This window comes from Hyla sarda, unplaced genomic scaffold (assembly GCF_029499605.1).
Source record: "Hyla sarda isolate aHylSar1 unplaced genomic scaffold, aHylSar1.hap1 scaffold_346, whole genome shotgun sequence".
In the NCBI taxonomy this organism is placed as follows: Eukaryota; Metazoa; Chordata; class Amphibia; order Anura; family Hylidae; genus Hyla; species Hyla sarda.
In genome coordinates this window covers 1-15,761 of record NW_026610219.1, presented here as the reverse complement: position 1 = coordinate 15,761, position 15,761 = coordinate 1, and the positions used below count along the sequence as shown (strand labels likewise).

The window sequence follows — 15,761 nt, the reverse complement described above, 5'->3', positions numbered from 1 at the left end:
TCTGCTGCTTCTGCTTCTGCTTGTGTCTGGCCGCTGTTGGAGCGTCCAGGCACAGGACTTCTGCTGCTGCTGACTAAATGGCCTCCTTAATTGGATCATTTGAGTAGCCAGCACACCTGTGCAGGTAGGGCATGACATGATAGGCAGCTGCCTTGATAGCGGGTGGGTGCTGAATGTTCCTAATTGACAAAATAAGATTAATGCTTATGAAGAAATATAAAATCTCATCCCTTCCCCAATATCGCGCCACACCCCTACCCCTTAATTCCCTGGTTGAACTTGATGGACATATGTCTTTTTTCGACCGTACTAACTATGTAACTATGTAACATAACATGGGGGGGGTCTCCTGGCTGTTCACACAGGTGTGTCATTGCTGTACATTGACCATGCATTGCTTCTGTGGTATTGCAAAGGCAAAGACAAATGCTTCCAGCCATCCATTGCACTAATGGATTGGTCATCAGCTGGCTGTCTATGTCCCGCATCAATATAGACCAAAGTACAGAGGGTTAGGCTATGCTATTGTGCACCTACCTGATGCATCAGAAGGTGCGAGGCCCTTGCTAAATTCTGTGCACAGACTTTGAGATCTATACTTTAGACTGTATCTAAACCTGCTCCAACATGGACTGACATTCTGGCCTACTTTCAGCCGATGCGACTTGTCTGTCGCTGAACAGTCGCTTTTTATGTATTCAGCACCTATGTATAATGTTGTAAAAATGCTCTAGAAGCTAAAGTCGCAGAAATGTCACACATATTTGGCCTGCAACTTTCTGTGCGACAAATTCAGACAGGAAAAATCAGTATAAATCCTTAGAAAATTATCCCCCAGTGTCTCCATCTGCTGGCGGTATTGAATAAGCATTGCTGCACTGATGGGGTATGCATTAGACGAAAAAAAAGAAGAAAAAGAAGAATAATACGCCCAGAAAAGAGGCGAAAAGGAGAAAAACGTAAAAAAACGTGAAAAAAAAGTAAGAGGAAGAGAAGGGAAAAAAAGGTGGAAATGGGTTTAAAAGTGATTTCGGCGGAGAAATATATATATATATATATATATATATATATATATATATATATATGCGCACACACACACATATATATAAACGTATTCTCCGTTGAGATATTGCAGCCGCTGCTGTGTCCAGGCCCAGGAGCCTTAGCACTGTGCTGTGATGTCACTCAATACCACTGACATCACTAGGTGTAAACAACATCTCTCCTTTGCTGTGTATGTGACTATGGAGCTGTTTGGTGATGTCGTCTATTATGGCCTTCATAGAAGCAACAGGAGATTGTTGCATCCATCTAGAACCCTCAGAACTACAGTGCTATGATGTCACTCACTTCCACAGGCCTTGCAGAGTGTAAACAACAACAACCCAGCTTTGTTGTGTATGTAACCATAGGGATTTGTGATGTCACCTAGAACCTTCACAGCAGCGACAGCTTTATGAGGAGCATCAGCACTGCTCTGCCTGAGCAGAACCATCACCGCCATAGGTTGTCAAATAACCCGGATTTAACCCACACAGGTAAGTCCAATGGGGTGCAGGCATGTCCTCTATGCTTACAGCTTCCCGTGGGTGTTGGTTTGATACCGTTTGGGGACAGCCAAGGAGGCATCTGCAGGCAACAAAGGTAGGTGTGTGCTTGTGTGTGTGTTTCCTATGCAGATCCTAAGCCCAGTGTCACATGCAAGTAGGAGGAGTAAGAAGGGTTCCTGGCAAATCCGGGTTATGGATTGCATTTAAAAAGGCCCCGTGGGAGTGCAATGGGCCCCTGTCTTGCTGCTTAGCAATAATGGTATGGGTTTAGGTTCTGCTGTGTGTACTGGTGGTTGACTGCCCCCCAGCCCAGAGTGTGCATGGAAAATTGTCTGGCAGCCTCCCTGACAGCAAGCAGTGATAGTGCCCATGAAGGGGACCTTGTTGGGCCCGCCCCTTTCACGGTTATCGCTTCTCGGCCTTTTGGCTAAGATCAAGTGTAGTATCTGTTCTTATCAGTTTAATATCTGATACGTCCCCTATCTGGGGACCATATATTAAATGGATTTTTGAGAACGGGGGCCGATTTCGAAGCTTGCTTCCGTCGCCCTATGCATTGACCCGATATGGCAGTATCTTCGGGTACAGTGCACCACCCCCTTACAGGGTTAAAAAGAAAGATTCCTACTTTCATTGCTACCTGCTTGCTGGCTAGCCAGCTAGCCAGCCCTGTGGGCCTTGCTGCTGCTGCTGCAGCCAAAAAACAAAAGGTGGTGCTGCTGCTGCTTCTGCTGCTTCTGCTTCTGCTTGTGTCTGGCCGCTGTTGGAGCGTCCAGGCACAGGACTTCTGCTGCTGCTGACTAAATGGCCTCCTTAATTGGATCATTTGAGTAGCCAGCACACCTGTGCAGGTAGGGCATGACATGATAGGCAGCTGCCTTGATAGCGGGTGGGTGCTGAATGTTCCTAATTGACAAAATAAGATTAATGCTTATGAAGAAATATAAAATCTCATCCCTTCCCCAATATCGCGCCACACCCCTACCCCTTAATTCCCTGGTTGAACTTGATGGACATATGTCTTTTTTCGACCGTACTAACTATGTAACTATGTAACATAACATGGGGGGGGTCTCCTGGCTGTTCACACAGGTGTGTCATTGCTGTACATTGACCATGCATTGCTTCTGTGGTATTGCAAAGGCAAAGACAAATGCTTCCAGCCATCCATTGCACTAATGGATTGGTCATCAGCTGGCTGTCTATGTCCCGCATCAATATAGACCAAAGTACAGAGGGTTAGGCTATGCTATTGTGCACCTACCTGATGCATCAGAAGGTGCGAGGCCCTTGCTAAATTCTGTGCACAGACTTTGAGATCTATACTTTAGACTGTATCTAAACCTGCTCCAACATGGACTGACATTCTGGCCTACTTTCAGCCGATGCGACTTGTCTGTCGCTGAACAGTCGCTTTTTATGTATTCAGCACCTATGTATAATGTTGTAAAAATGCTCTAGAAGCTAAAGTCGCAGAAATGTCACACATATTTGGCCTGCAACTTTCTGTGCGACAAATTCAGACAGGAAAAATCAGTATAAATCCTTAGAAAATTATCCCCCAGTGTCTCCATCTGCTGGCGGTATTGAATAAGCATTGCTGCACTGATGGGGTATGCATTAGACGAAAAAAAAGAAGAAAAAGAAGAATAATACGCCCAGAAAAGAGGCGAAAAGGAGAAAAACGTAAAAAAACGTGAAAAAAAAGTAAGAGGAAGAGAAGGGAAAAAAAGGTGGAAATGGGTTTAAAAGTGATTTCGGCGGAGAAATATATATATATATATATATATATATATATATATATATATATACGCGCACACACACACATATATATAAACGTATTCTCCGTTGAGATATTGCAGCCGCTGCTGTGTCCAGGCCCAGGAGCCTTAGCACTGTGCTGTGATGTCACTCAATACCACTGACATCACTAGGTGTAAACAACATCTCTCCTTTGCTGTGTATGTGACTATGGAGCTGTTTGGTGATGTCGTCTATTATGGCCTTCATAGAAGCAACAGGAGATTGTTGCATCCATCTAGAACCCTCAGAACTACAGTGCTATGATGTCACTCACTTCCACAGGCCTTGCAGAGTGTAAACAACAACAACCCAGCTTTGTTGTGTATGTAACCATAGGGATTTGTGATGTCACCTAGAACCTTCACAGCAGCGACAGCTTTATGAGGAGCATCAGCACTGCTCTGCCTGAGCAGAACCATCACCGCCATAGGTTGTCAAATAACCCGGATTTAACCCACACAGGTAAGTCCAATGGGGTGCAGGCATGTCCTCTATGCTTACAGCTTCCCGTGGGTGTTGGTTTGATACCGTTTGGGGACAGCCAAGGAGGCATCTGCAGGCAACAAAGGTAGGTGTGTGCTTGTGTGTGTGTTTCCTATGCAGATCCTAAGCCCAGTGTCACATGCAAGTAGGAGGAGTAAGAAGGGTTCCTGGCAAATCCGGGTTATGGATTGCATTTAAAAAGGCCCCGTGGGAGTGCAATGGGCCCCTGTCTTGCTGCTTAGCAATAATGGTATGGGTTTAGGTTCTGCTGTGTGTACTGGTGGTTGACTGCCCCCCAGCCCAGAGTGTGCATGGAAAATTGTCTGGCAGCCTCCCTGACAGCAAGCAGTGATAGTGCCCATGAAGGGGACCTTGTTGGGCCCGCCCCTTTCACGGTTATCGCTTCTCGGCCTTTTGGCTAAGATCAAGTGTAGTATCTGTTCTTATCAGTTTAATATCTGATACGTCCCCTATCTGGGGACCATATATTAAATGGATTTTTGAGAACGGGGGCCGATTTCGAAGCTTGCTTCCGTCGCCCTATGCATTGACCCGATATGGCAGTATCTTCGGGTACAGTGCACCACCCCCTTACAGGGTTAAAAAGAAAGATTCCTACTTTCATTGCTACCTGCTTGCTGGCTAGCCAGCTAGCCAGCCCTGTGGGCCTTGCTGCTGCTGCTGCAGCCAAAAAACAAAAGGTGGTGCTGCTGCTGCTTCTGCTGCTTCTGCTTCTGCTTGTGTCTGGCCGCTGTTGGAGCGTCCAGGCACAGGACTTCTGCTGCTGCTGACTAAATGGCCTCCTTAATTGGATCATTTGAGTAGCCAGCACACCTGTGCAGGTAGGGCATGACATGATAGGCAGCTGCCTTGATAGCGGGTGGGTGCTGAATGTTCCTAATTGACAAAATAAGATTAATGCTTATGAAGAAATATAAAATCTCATCCCTTCCCCAATATCGCGCCACACCCCTACCCCTTAATTCCCTGGTTGAACTTGATGGACATATGTCTTTTTTCGACCGTACTAACTATGTAACTATGTAACATAACATGGGGGGGGTCTCCTGGCTGTTCACACAGGTGTGTCATTGCTGTACATTGACCATGCATTGCTTCTGTGGTATTGCAAAGGCAAAGACAAATGCTTCCAGCCATCCATTGCACTAATGGATTGGTCATCAGCTGGCTGTCTATGTCCCGCATCAATATAGACCAAAGTACAGAGGGTTAGGCTATGCTATTGTGCACCTACCTGATGCATCAGAAGGTGCGAGGCCCTTGCTAAATTCTGTGCACAGACTTTGAGATCTATACTTTAGACTGTATCTAAACCTGCTCCAACATGGACTGACATTCTGGCCTACTTTCAGCCGATGCGACTTGTCTGTCGCTGAACAGTCGCTTTTTATGTATTCAGCACCTATGTATAATGTTGTAAAAATGCTCTAGAAGCTAAAGTCGCAGAAATGTCACACATATTTGGCCTGCAACTTTCTGTGCGACAAATTCAGACAGGAAAAATCAGTATAAATCCTTAGAAAATTATCCCCCAGTGTCTCCATCTGCTGGCGGTATTGAATAAGCATTGCTGCACTGATGGGGTATGCATTAGACGAAAAAAAAGAAGAAAAAGAAGAATAATACGCCCAGAAAAGAGGCGAAAAGGAGAAAAACGTAAAAAAAACGTGAAAAAAAAGTAAGAGGAAGAGAAGGGAAAAAAAGGTGGAAATGGGTTTAAAAGTGATTTCGGCGGAGAAATATATATATATATATATATATATATATATATATATACGCGCACACACACACATATATATAAACGTATTCTCCGTTGAGATATTGCAGCCGCTGCTGTGTCCAGGCCCAGGAGCCTTAGCACTGTGCTGTGATGTCACTCAATACCACTGACATCACTAGGTGTAAACAACATCTCTCCTTTGCTGTGTATGTGACTATGGAGCTGTTTGGTGATGTCGTCTATTATGGCCTTCATAGAAGCAACAGGAGATTGTTGCATCCATCTAGAACCCTCAGAACTACAGTGCTATGATGTCACTCACTTCCACAGGCCTTGCAGAGTGTAAACAACAACAACCCAGCTTTGTTGTGTATGTAACCATAGGGATTTGTGATGTCACCTAGAACCTTCACAGCAGCGACAGCTTTATGAGGAGCATCAGCACTGCTCTGCCTGAGCAGAACCATCACCGCCATAGGTTGTCAAATAACCCGGATTTAACCCACACAGGTAAGTCCAATGGGGTGCAGGCATGTCCTCTATGCTTACAGCTTCCCGTGGGTGTTGGTTTGATACCGTTTGGGGACAGCCAAGGAGGCATCTGCAGGCAACAAAGGTAGGTGTGTGCTTGTGTGTGTGTTTCCTATGCAGATCCTAAGCCCAGTGTCACATGCAAGTAGGAGGAGTAAGAAGGGTTCCTGGCAAATCCGGGTTATGGATTGCATTTAAAAAGGCCCCGTGGGAGTGCAATGGGCCCCTGTCTTGCTGCTTAGCAATAATGGTATGGGTTTAGGTTCTGCTGTGTGTACTGGTGGTTGACTGCCCCCCAGCCCAGAGTGTGCATGGAAAATTGTCTGGCAGCCTCCCTGACAGCAAGCAGTGATAGTGCCCATGAAGGGGACCTTGTTGGGCCCGCCCCTTTCACGGTTATCGCTTCTCGGCCTTTTGGCTAAGATCAAGTGTAGTATCTGTTCTTATCAGTTTAATATCTGATACGTCCCCTATCTGGGGACCATATATTAAATGGATTTTTGAGAACGGGGGCCGATTTCGAAGCTTGCTTCCGTCGCCCTATGCATTGACCCGATATGGCAGTATCTTCGGGTACAGTGCACCACCCCCTTACAGGGTTAAAAAGAAAGATTCCTACTTTCATTGCTACCTGCTTGCTGGCTAGCCAGCTAGCCAGCCCTGTGGGCCTTGCTGCTGCTGCTGCAGCCAAAAAACAAAAGGTGGTGCTGCTGCTGCTTCTGCTGCTTCTGCTTCTGCTTGTGTCTGGCCGCTGTTGGAGCGTCCAGGCACAGGACTTCTGCTGCTGCTGACTAAATGGCCTCCTTAATTGGATCATTTGAGTAGCCAGCACACCTGTGCAGGTAGGGCATGACATGATAGGCAGCTGCCTTGATAGCGGGTGGGTGCTGAATGTTCCTAATTGACAAAATAAGATTAATGCTTATGAAGAAATATAAAATCTCATCCCTTCCCCAATATCGCGCCACACCCCTACCCCTTAATTCCCTGGTTGAACTTGATGGACATATGTCTTTTTTCGACCGTACTAACTATGTAACTATGTAACATAACATGGGGGGGGTCTCCTGGCTGTTCACACAGGTGTGTCATTGCTGTACATTGACCATGCATTGCTTCTGTGGTATTGCAAAGGCAAAGACAAATGCTTCCAGCCATCCATTGCACTAATGGATTGGTCATCAGCTGGCTGTCTATGTCCCGCATCAATATAGACCAAAGTACAGAGGGTTAGGCTATGCTATTGTGCACCTACCTGATGCATCAGAAGGTGCGAGGCCCTTGCTAAATTCTGTGCACAGACTTTGAGATCTATACTTTAGACTGTATCTAAACCTGCTCCAACATGGACTGACATTCTGGCCTACTTTCAGCCGATGCGACTTGTCTGTCGCTGAACAGTCGCTTTTTATGTATTCAGCACCTATGTATAATGTTGTAAAAATGCTCTAGAAGCTAAAGTCGCAGAAATGTCACACATATTTGGCCTGCAACTTTCTGTGCGACAAATTCAGACAGGAAAAATCAGTATAAATCCTTAGAAAATTATCCCCCAGTGTCTCCATCTGCTGGCGGTATTGAATAAGCATTGCTGCACTGATGGGGTATGCATTAGACGAAAAAAAAGAAGAAAAAGAAGAATAATACGCCCAGAAAAGAGGCGAAAAGGAGAAAAACGTAAAAAAACGTGAAAAAAAAGTAAGAGGAAGAGAAGGGAAAAAAAGGTGGAAATGGGTTTAAAAGTGATTTCGGCGGAGAAATATATATATATATATATATATATATATATATATATATATACGCGCACACACACACATATATATAAACGTATTCTCCGTTGAGATATTGCAGCCGCTGCTGTGTCCAGGCCCAGGAGCCTTAGCACTGTGCTGTGATGTCACTCAATACCACTGACATCACTAGGTGTAAACAACATCTCTCCTTTGCTGTGTATGTGACTATGGAGCTGTTTGGTGATGTCGTCTATTATGGCCTTCATAGAAGCAACAGGAGATTGTTGCATCCATCTAGAACCCTCAGAACTACAGTGCTATGATGTCACTCACTTCCACAGGCCTTGCAGAGTGTAAACAACAACAACCCAGCTTTGTTGTGTATGTAACCATAGGGATTTGTGATGTCACCTAGAACCTTCACAGCAGCGACAGCTTTATGAGGAGCATCAGCACTGCTCTGCCTGAGCAGAACCATCACCGCCATAGGTTGTCAAATAACCCGGATTTAACCCACACAGGTAAGTCCAATGGGGTGCAGGCATGTCCTCTATGCTTACAGCTTCCCGTGGGTGTTGGTTTGATACCGTTTGGGGGACAGCCAAGGAGGCATCTGCAGGCAACAAAGGTAGGTGTGTGCTTGTGTGTGTGTTTCCTATGCAGATCCTAAGCCCAGTGTCACATGCAAGTAGGAGGAGTAAGAAGGGTTCCTGGCAAATCCGGGTTATGGATTGCATTTAAAAAGGCCCCGTGGGAGTGCAATGGGCCCCTGTCTTGCTGCTTAGCAATAATGGTATGGGTTTAGGTTCTGCTGTGTGTACTGGTGGTTGACTGCCCCCCAGCCCAGAGTGTGCATGGAAAATTGTCTGGCAGCCTCCCTGACAGCAAGCAGTGATAGTGCCCATGAAGGGGACCTTGTTGGGCCCGCCCCTTTCACGGTTATCGCTTCTCGGCCTTTTGGCTAAGATCAAGTGTAGTATCTGTTCTTATCAGTTTAATATCTGATACGTCCCCTATCTGGGGACCATATATTAAATGGATTTTTGAGAACGGGGGCCGATTTCGAAGCTTGCTTCCGTCGCCCTATGCATTGACCCGATATGGCAGTATCTTCGGGTACAGTGCACCACCCCCTTACAGGGTTAAAAAGAAAGATTCCTACTTTCATTGCTACCTGCTTGCTGGCTAGCCAGCTAGCCAGCCCTGTGGGCCTTGCTGCTGCTGCTGCAGCCAAAAAACAAAAGGTGGTGCTGCTGCTGCTTCTGCTGCTTCTGCTTCTGCTTGTGTCTGGCCGCTGTTGGAGCGTCCAGGCACAGGACTTCTGCTGCTGCTGACTAAATGGCCTCCTTAATTGGATCATTTGAGTAGCCAGCACACCTGTGCAGGTAGGGCATGACATGATAGGCAGCTGCCTTGATAGCGGGTGGGTGCTGAATGTTCCTAATTGACAAAATAAGATTAATGCTTATGAAGAAATATAAAATCTCATCCCTTCCCCAATATCGCGCCACACCCCTACCCCTTAATTCCCTGGTTGAACTTGATGGACATATGTCTTTTTTCGACCGTACTAACTATGTAACTATGTAACATAACATGGGGGGGGGTCTCCTGGCTGTTCACACAGGTGTGTCATTGCTGTACATTGACCATGCATTGCTTCTGTGGTATTGCAAAGGCAAAGACAAATGCTTCCAGCCATCCATTGCACTAATGGATTGGTCATCAGCTGGCTGTCTATGTCCCGCATCAATATAGACCAAAGTACAGAGGGTTAGGCTATGCTATTGTGCACCTACCTGATGCATCAGAAGGTGCGAGGCCCTTGCTAAATTCTGTGCACAGACTTTGAGATCTATACTTTAGACTGTATCTAAACCTGCTCCAACATGGACTGACATTCTGGCCTACTTTCAGCCGATGCGACTTGTCTGTCGCTGAACAGTCGCTTTTTATGTATTCAGCACCTATGTATAATGTTGTAAAAATGCTCTAGAAGCTAAAGTCGCAGAAATGTCACACATATTTGGCCTGCAACTTTCTGTGCGACAAATTCAGACAGGAAAAATCAGTATAAATCCTTAGAAAATTATCCCCCAGTGTCTCCATCTGCTGGCGGTATTGAATAAGCATTGCTGCACTGATGGGGTATGCATTAGACGAAAAAAAAGAAGAAAAAGAAGAATAATACGCCCAGAAAAGAGGCGAAAAGGAGAAAAACGTAAAAAAACGTGAAAAAAAAGTAAGAGGAAGAGAAGGGAAAAAAAGGTGGAAATGGGTTTAAAAGTGATTTCGGCGGAGAAATATATATATATATATATATATATATATATATATATATATACGCGCACACACACACATATATATAAACGTATTCTCCGTTGAGATATTGCAGCCGCTGCTGTGTCCAGGCCCAGGAGCCTTAGCACTGTGCTGTGATGTCACTCAATACCACTGACATCACTAGGTGTAAACAACATCTCTCCTTTGCTGTGTATGTGACTATGGAGCTGTTTGGTGATGTCGTCTATTATGGCCTTCATAGAAGCAACAGGAGATTGTTGCATCCATCTAGAACCCTCAGAACTACAGTGCTATGATGTCACTCACTTCCACAGGCCTTGCAGAGTGTAAACAACAACAACCCAGCTTTGTTGTGTATGTAACCATAGGGATTTGTGATGTCACCTAGAACCTTCACAGCAGCGACAGCTTTATGAGGAGCATCAGCACTGCTCTGCCTGAGCAGAACCATCACCGCCATAGGTTGTCAAATAACCCGGATTTAACCCACACAGGTAAGTCCAATGGGGTGCAGGCATGTCCTCTATGCTTACAGCTTCCCGTGGGTGTTGGTTTGATACCGTTTGGGGACAGCCAAGGAGGCATCTGCAGGCAACAAAGGTAGGTGTGTGCTTGTGTGTGTGTTTCCTATGCAGATCCTAAGCCCAGTGTCACATGCAAGTAGGAGGAGTAAGAAGGGTTCCTGGCAAATCCGGGTTATGGATTGCATTTAAAAAGGCCCCGTGGGAGTGCAATGGGCCCCCTGTCTTGCTGCTTAGCAATAATGGTATGGGTTTAGGTTCTGCTGTGTGTACTGGTGGTTGACTGCCCCCCAGCCCAGAGTGTGCATGGAAAATTGTCTGGCAGCCTCCCTGACAGCAAGCAGTGATAGTGCCCATGAAGGGGACCTTGTTGGGCCCGCCCCTTTCACGGTTATCGCTTCTCGGCCTTTTGGCTAAGATCAAGTGTAGTATCTGTTCTTATCAGTTTAATATCTGATACGTCCCCTATCTGGGGACCATATATTAAATGGATTTTTGAGAACGGGGGCCGATTTCGAAGCTTGCTTCCGTCGCCCTATGCATTGACCCGATATGGCAGTATCTTCGGGTACAGTGCACCACCCCCTTACAGGGTTAAAAAGAAAGATTCCTACTTTCATTGCTACCTGCTTGCTGGCTAGCCAGCTAGCCAGCCCTGTGGGGCCTTGCTGCTGCTGCTGCAGCCAAAAAACAAAAGGTGGTGCTGCTGCTGCTTCTGCTGCTTCTGCTTCTGCTTGTGTCTGGCCGCTGTTGGAGCGTCCAGGCACAGGACTTCTGCTGCTGCTGACTAAATGGCCTCCTTAATTGGATCATTTGAGTAGCCAGCACACCTGTGCAGGTAGGGCATGACATGATAGGCAGCTGCCTTGATAGCGGGTGGGTGCTGAATGTTCCTAATTGACAAAATAAGATTAATGCTTATGAAGAAATATAAAATCTCATCCCTTCCCCAATATCGCGCCACACCCCTACCCCTTAATTCCCTGGTTGAACTTGATGGACATATGTCTTTTTTCGACCGTACTAACTATGTAACTATGTAACATAACATGGGGGGGGTCTCCTGGCTGTTCACACAGGTGTGTCATTGCTGTACATTGACCATGCATTGCTTCTGTGGTATTGCAAAGGCAAAGACAAATGCTTCCAGCCATCCATTGCACTAATGGATTGGTCATCAGCTGGCTGTCTATGTCCCGCATCAATATAGACCAAAGTACAGAGGGTTAGGCTATGCTATTGTGCACCTACCTGATGCATCAGAAGGTGCGAGGCCCTTGCTAAATTCTGTGCACAGACTTTGAGATCTATACTTTAGACTGTATCTAAACCTGCTCCAACATGGACTGACATTCTGGCCTACTTTCAGCCGATGCGACTTGTCTGTCGCTGAACAGTCGCTTTTTATGTATTCAGCACCTATGTATAATGTTGTAAAAATGCTCTAGAAGCTAAAGTCGCAGAAATGTCACACATATTTGGCCTGCAACTTTCTGTGCGACAAATTCAGACAGGAAAAATCAGTATAAATCCTTAGAAAATTATCCCCCAGTGTCTCCATCTGCTGGCGGTATTGAATAAGCATTGCTGCACTGATGGGGTATGCATTAGACGAAAAAAAAGAAGAAAAAGAAGAATAATACGCCCAGAAAAGAGGCGAAAAGGAGAAAAACGTAAAAAAACGTGAAAAAAAAGTAAGAGGAAGAGAAGGGAAAAAAAGGTGGAAATGGGTTTAAAAGTGATTTCGGCGGAGAAATATATATATATATATATATATATATATATATATATATATATATACGCGCACACACACACATATATATAAACGTATTCTCCGTTGAGATATTGCAGCCGCTGCTGTGTCCAGGCCCAGGAGCCTTAGCACTGTGCTGTGATGTCACTCAATACCACTGACATCACTAGGTGTAAACAACATCTCTCCTTTGCTGTGTATGTGACTATGGAGCTGTTTGGTGATGTCGTCTATTATGGCCTTCATAGAAGCAACAGGAGATTGTTGCATCCATCTAGAACCCTCAGAACTACAGTGCTATGATGTCACTCACTTCCACAGGCCTTGCAGAGTGTAAACAACAACAACCCAGCTTTGTTGTGTATGTAACCATAGGGATTTGTGATGTCACCTAGAACCTTCACAGCAGCGACAGCTTTATGAGGAGCATCAGCACTGCTCTGCCTGAGCAGAACCATCACCGCCATAGGTTGTCAAATAACCCGGATTTAACCCACACAGGTAAGTCCAATGGGGTGCAGGCATGTCCTCTATGCTTACAGCTTCCCGTGGGTGTTGGTTTGATACCGTTTGGGGACAGCCAAGGAGGCATCTGCAGGCAACAAAGGTAGGTGTGTGCTTGTGTGTGTGTTTCCTATGCAGATCCTAAGCCCAGTGTCACATGCAAGTAGGAGGAGTAAGAAGGGTTCCTGGCAAATCCGGGTTATGGATTGCATTTAAAAAGGCCCCGTGGGAGTGCAATGGGCCCCTGTCTTGCTGCTTAGCAATAATGGTATGGGTTTAGGTTCTGCTGTGTGTACTGGTGGTTGACTGCCCCCCAGCCCAGAGTGTGCATGGAAAATTGTCTGGCAGCCTCCCTGACAGCAAGCAGTGATAGTGCCCATGAAGGGGACCTTGTTGGGCCCGCCCCTTTCACGGTTATCGCTTCTCGGCCTTTTGGCTAAGATCAAGTGTAGTATCTGTTCTTATCAGTTTAATATCTGATACGTCCCCTATCTGGGGACCATATATTAAATGGATTTTTGAGAACGGGGGCCGATTTCGAAGCTTGCTTCCGTCGCCCTATGCATTGACCCGATATGGCAGTATCTTCGGGTACAGTGCACCACCCCCTTACAGGGTTAAAAAGAAAGATTCCTACTTTCATTGCTACCTGCTTGCTGGCTAGCCAGCTAGCCAGCCCTGTGGGCCTTGCTGCTGCTGCTGCAGCCAAAAAACAAAAGGTGGTGCTGCTGCTGCTTCTGCTGCTTCTGCTTCTGCTTGTGTCTGGCCGCTGTTGGAGCGTCCAGGCACAGGACTTCTGCTGCTGCTGACTAAATGGCCTCCTTAATTGGATCATTTGAGTAGCCAGCACACCTGTGCAGGTAGGGCATGACATGATAGGCAGCTGCCTTGATAGCGGGTGGGTGCTGAATGTTCCTAATTGACAAAATAAGATTAATGCTTATGAAGAAATATAAAATCTCATCCCTTCCCCAATATCGCGCCACACCCCTACCCCTTAATTCCCTGGTTGAACTTGATGGACATATGTCTTTTTTCGACCGTACTAACTATGTAACTATGTAACATAACATGGGGGGGGTCTCCTGGCTGTTCACACAGGTGTGTCATTGCTGTACATTGACCATGCATTGCTTCTGTGGTATTGCAAAGGCAAAGACAAATGCTTCCAGCCATCCATTGCACTAATGGATTGGTCATCAGCTGGCTGTCTATGTCCCGCATCAATATAGACCAAAGTACAGAGGGTTAGGCTATGCTATTGTGCACCTACCTGATGCATCAGAAGGTGCGAGGCCCTTGCTAAATTCTGTGCACAGACTTTGAGATCTATACTTTAGACTGTATCTAAACCTGCTCCAACATGGACTGACATTCTGGCCTACTTTCAGCCGATGCGACTTGTCTGTCGCTGAACAGTCGCTTTTTATGTATTCAGCACCTATGTATAATGTTGTAAAAATGCTCTAGAAGCTAAAGTCGCAGAAATGTCACACATATTTGGCCTGCAACTTTCTGTGCGACAAATTCAGACAGGAAAAATCAGTATAAATCCTTAGAAAATTATCCCCCAGTGTCTCCATCTGCTGGCGGTATTGAATAAGCATTGCTGCACTGATGGGGTATGCATTAGACGAAAAAAAAGAAGAAAAAGAAGAATAATACGCCCAGAAAAGAGGCGAAAAGGAGAAAAACGTAAAAAAACGTGAAAAAAAAGTAAGAGGAAGAGAAGGGAAAAAAAGGTGGAAATGGGTTTAAAAGTGATTTCGGCGGAGAAATATATATATATATATATATATATATATATATATATATATATACGCGCACACACACACATATATATAAACGTATTCTCCGTTGAGATATTGCAGCCGCTGCTGTGTCCAGGCCCAGGAGCCTTAGCACTGTGCTGTGATGTCACTCAATACCACTGACATCACTAGGTGTAAACAACATCTCTCCTTTGCTGTGTATGTGACTATGGAGCTGTTTGGTGATGTCGTCTATTATGGCCTTCATAGAAGCAACAGGAGATTGTTGCATCCATCTAGAACCCTCAGAACTACAGTGCTATGATGTCACTCACTTCCACAGGCCTTGCAGAGTGTAAACAACAACAACCCAGCTTTGTTGTGTATGTAACCATAGGGATTTGTGATGTCACCTAGAACCTTCACAGCAGCGACAGCTTTATGAGGAGCATCAGCACTGCTCTGCCTGAGCAGAACCATCACCGCCATAGGTTGTCAAATAACCCGGATTTAACCCACACAGGTAAGTCCAATGGGGTGCAGGCATGTCCTCTATGCTTACAGCTTCCCGTGGGTGTTGGTTTGATACCGTTTGGGGACAGCCAAGGAGGCATCTGCAGGCAACAAAGGTAGGTGTGTGCTTGTGTGTGTGTTTCCTATGCAGATCCTAAGCCCAGTGTCACATGCAAGTAGGAGGAGTAAGAAGGGTTCCTGGCAAATCCGGGTTATGGATTGCATTTAAAAAGGCCCCGTGGGAGTGCAATGGGCCCCTGTCTTGCTGCTTAGCAATAATGGTATGGGTTTAGGTTCTGCTGTGTGTACTGGTGGTTGACTGCCCCCCAGCCCAGAGTGTGCATGGAAAATTGTCTGGCAGCCTCCCTGACAGCAAGCAGTGATAGTGCCCATGAAGGGGACCTTGTTGGGCCCGCCCCTTTCACGGTTATCGCTTCTCGGCCTTTTGGCTAAGATCAAGTGTAGTATCTGTTCTTATCAGTTTAATATCTGATACGTCCCCTATCTGGGGACCATATATTAAATGGATTTTTGAGAACGGGGGCCGATTTCGAAGCTTGCTTCCGTCGCCCTA

General features: G+C 45.9%; 6 non-coding genes and 1 pseudogene across 6 annotated transcripts; all 7 read left to right on the top strand.

Annotated features, from left to right (window-relative positions):
• The first annotated feature begins 1,957 nt into the window (after positions 1 to 1,957).
• Positions 1,958 to 2,148, top strand: LOC130331042 (U2 spliceosomal RNA). The gene has a single exon (XR_008874014.1). It is a non-coding gene; the product is annotated as a U2 spliceosomal RNA (small nuclear RNA).
• A 2,086-nt stretch (positions 2,149 to 4,234) lies between these two features.
• LOC130331180 (U2 spliceosomal RNA) lies at positions 4,235 to 4,425 on the top strand. The gene has a single exon (XR_008874129.1). It is a non-coding gene; the product is annotated as a U2 spliceosomal RNA (small nuclear RNA).
• A 2,081-nt stretch (positions 4,426 to 6,506) lies between these two features.
• On the top strand, positions 6,507 to 6,697 carry LOC130331166 (U2 spliceosomal RNA). Its single transcript, XR_008874118.1, has one exon. It is a non-coding gene; the product is annotated as a U2 spliceosomal RNA (small nuclear RNA).
• A 2,085-nt stretch (positions 6,698 to 8,782) lies between these two features.
• Positions 8,783 to 8,973, top strand: LOC130331154 (U2 spliceosomal RNA). The gene has a single exon (XR_008874107.1). It is a non-coding gene; the product is annotated as a U2 spliceosomal RNA (small nuclear RNA).
• A 2,086-nt stretch (positions 8,974 to 11,059) lies between these two features.
• LOC130331142 (U2 spliceosomal RNA) lies at positions 11,060 to 11,250 on the top strand. Its single transcript, XR_008874096.1, has one exon. It is a non-coding gene; the product is annotated as a U2 spliceosomal RNA (small nuclear RNA).
• Positions 11,251 to 13,339: 2,089 nt separating this feature from the next.
• LOC130331035 (U2 spliceosomal RNA) lies at positions 13,340 to 13,530 on the top strand. The gene has a single exon (XR_008874008.1). It is a non-coding gene; the product is annotated as a U2 spliceosomal RNA (small nuclear RNA).
• Positions 13,531 to 15,616: 2,086 nt separating this feature from the next.
• Positions 15,617 to 15,761, top strand: LOC130331124 (U2 spliceosomal RNA; annotated as a pseudogene; the record flags this gene model as incomplete).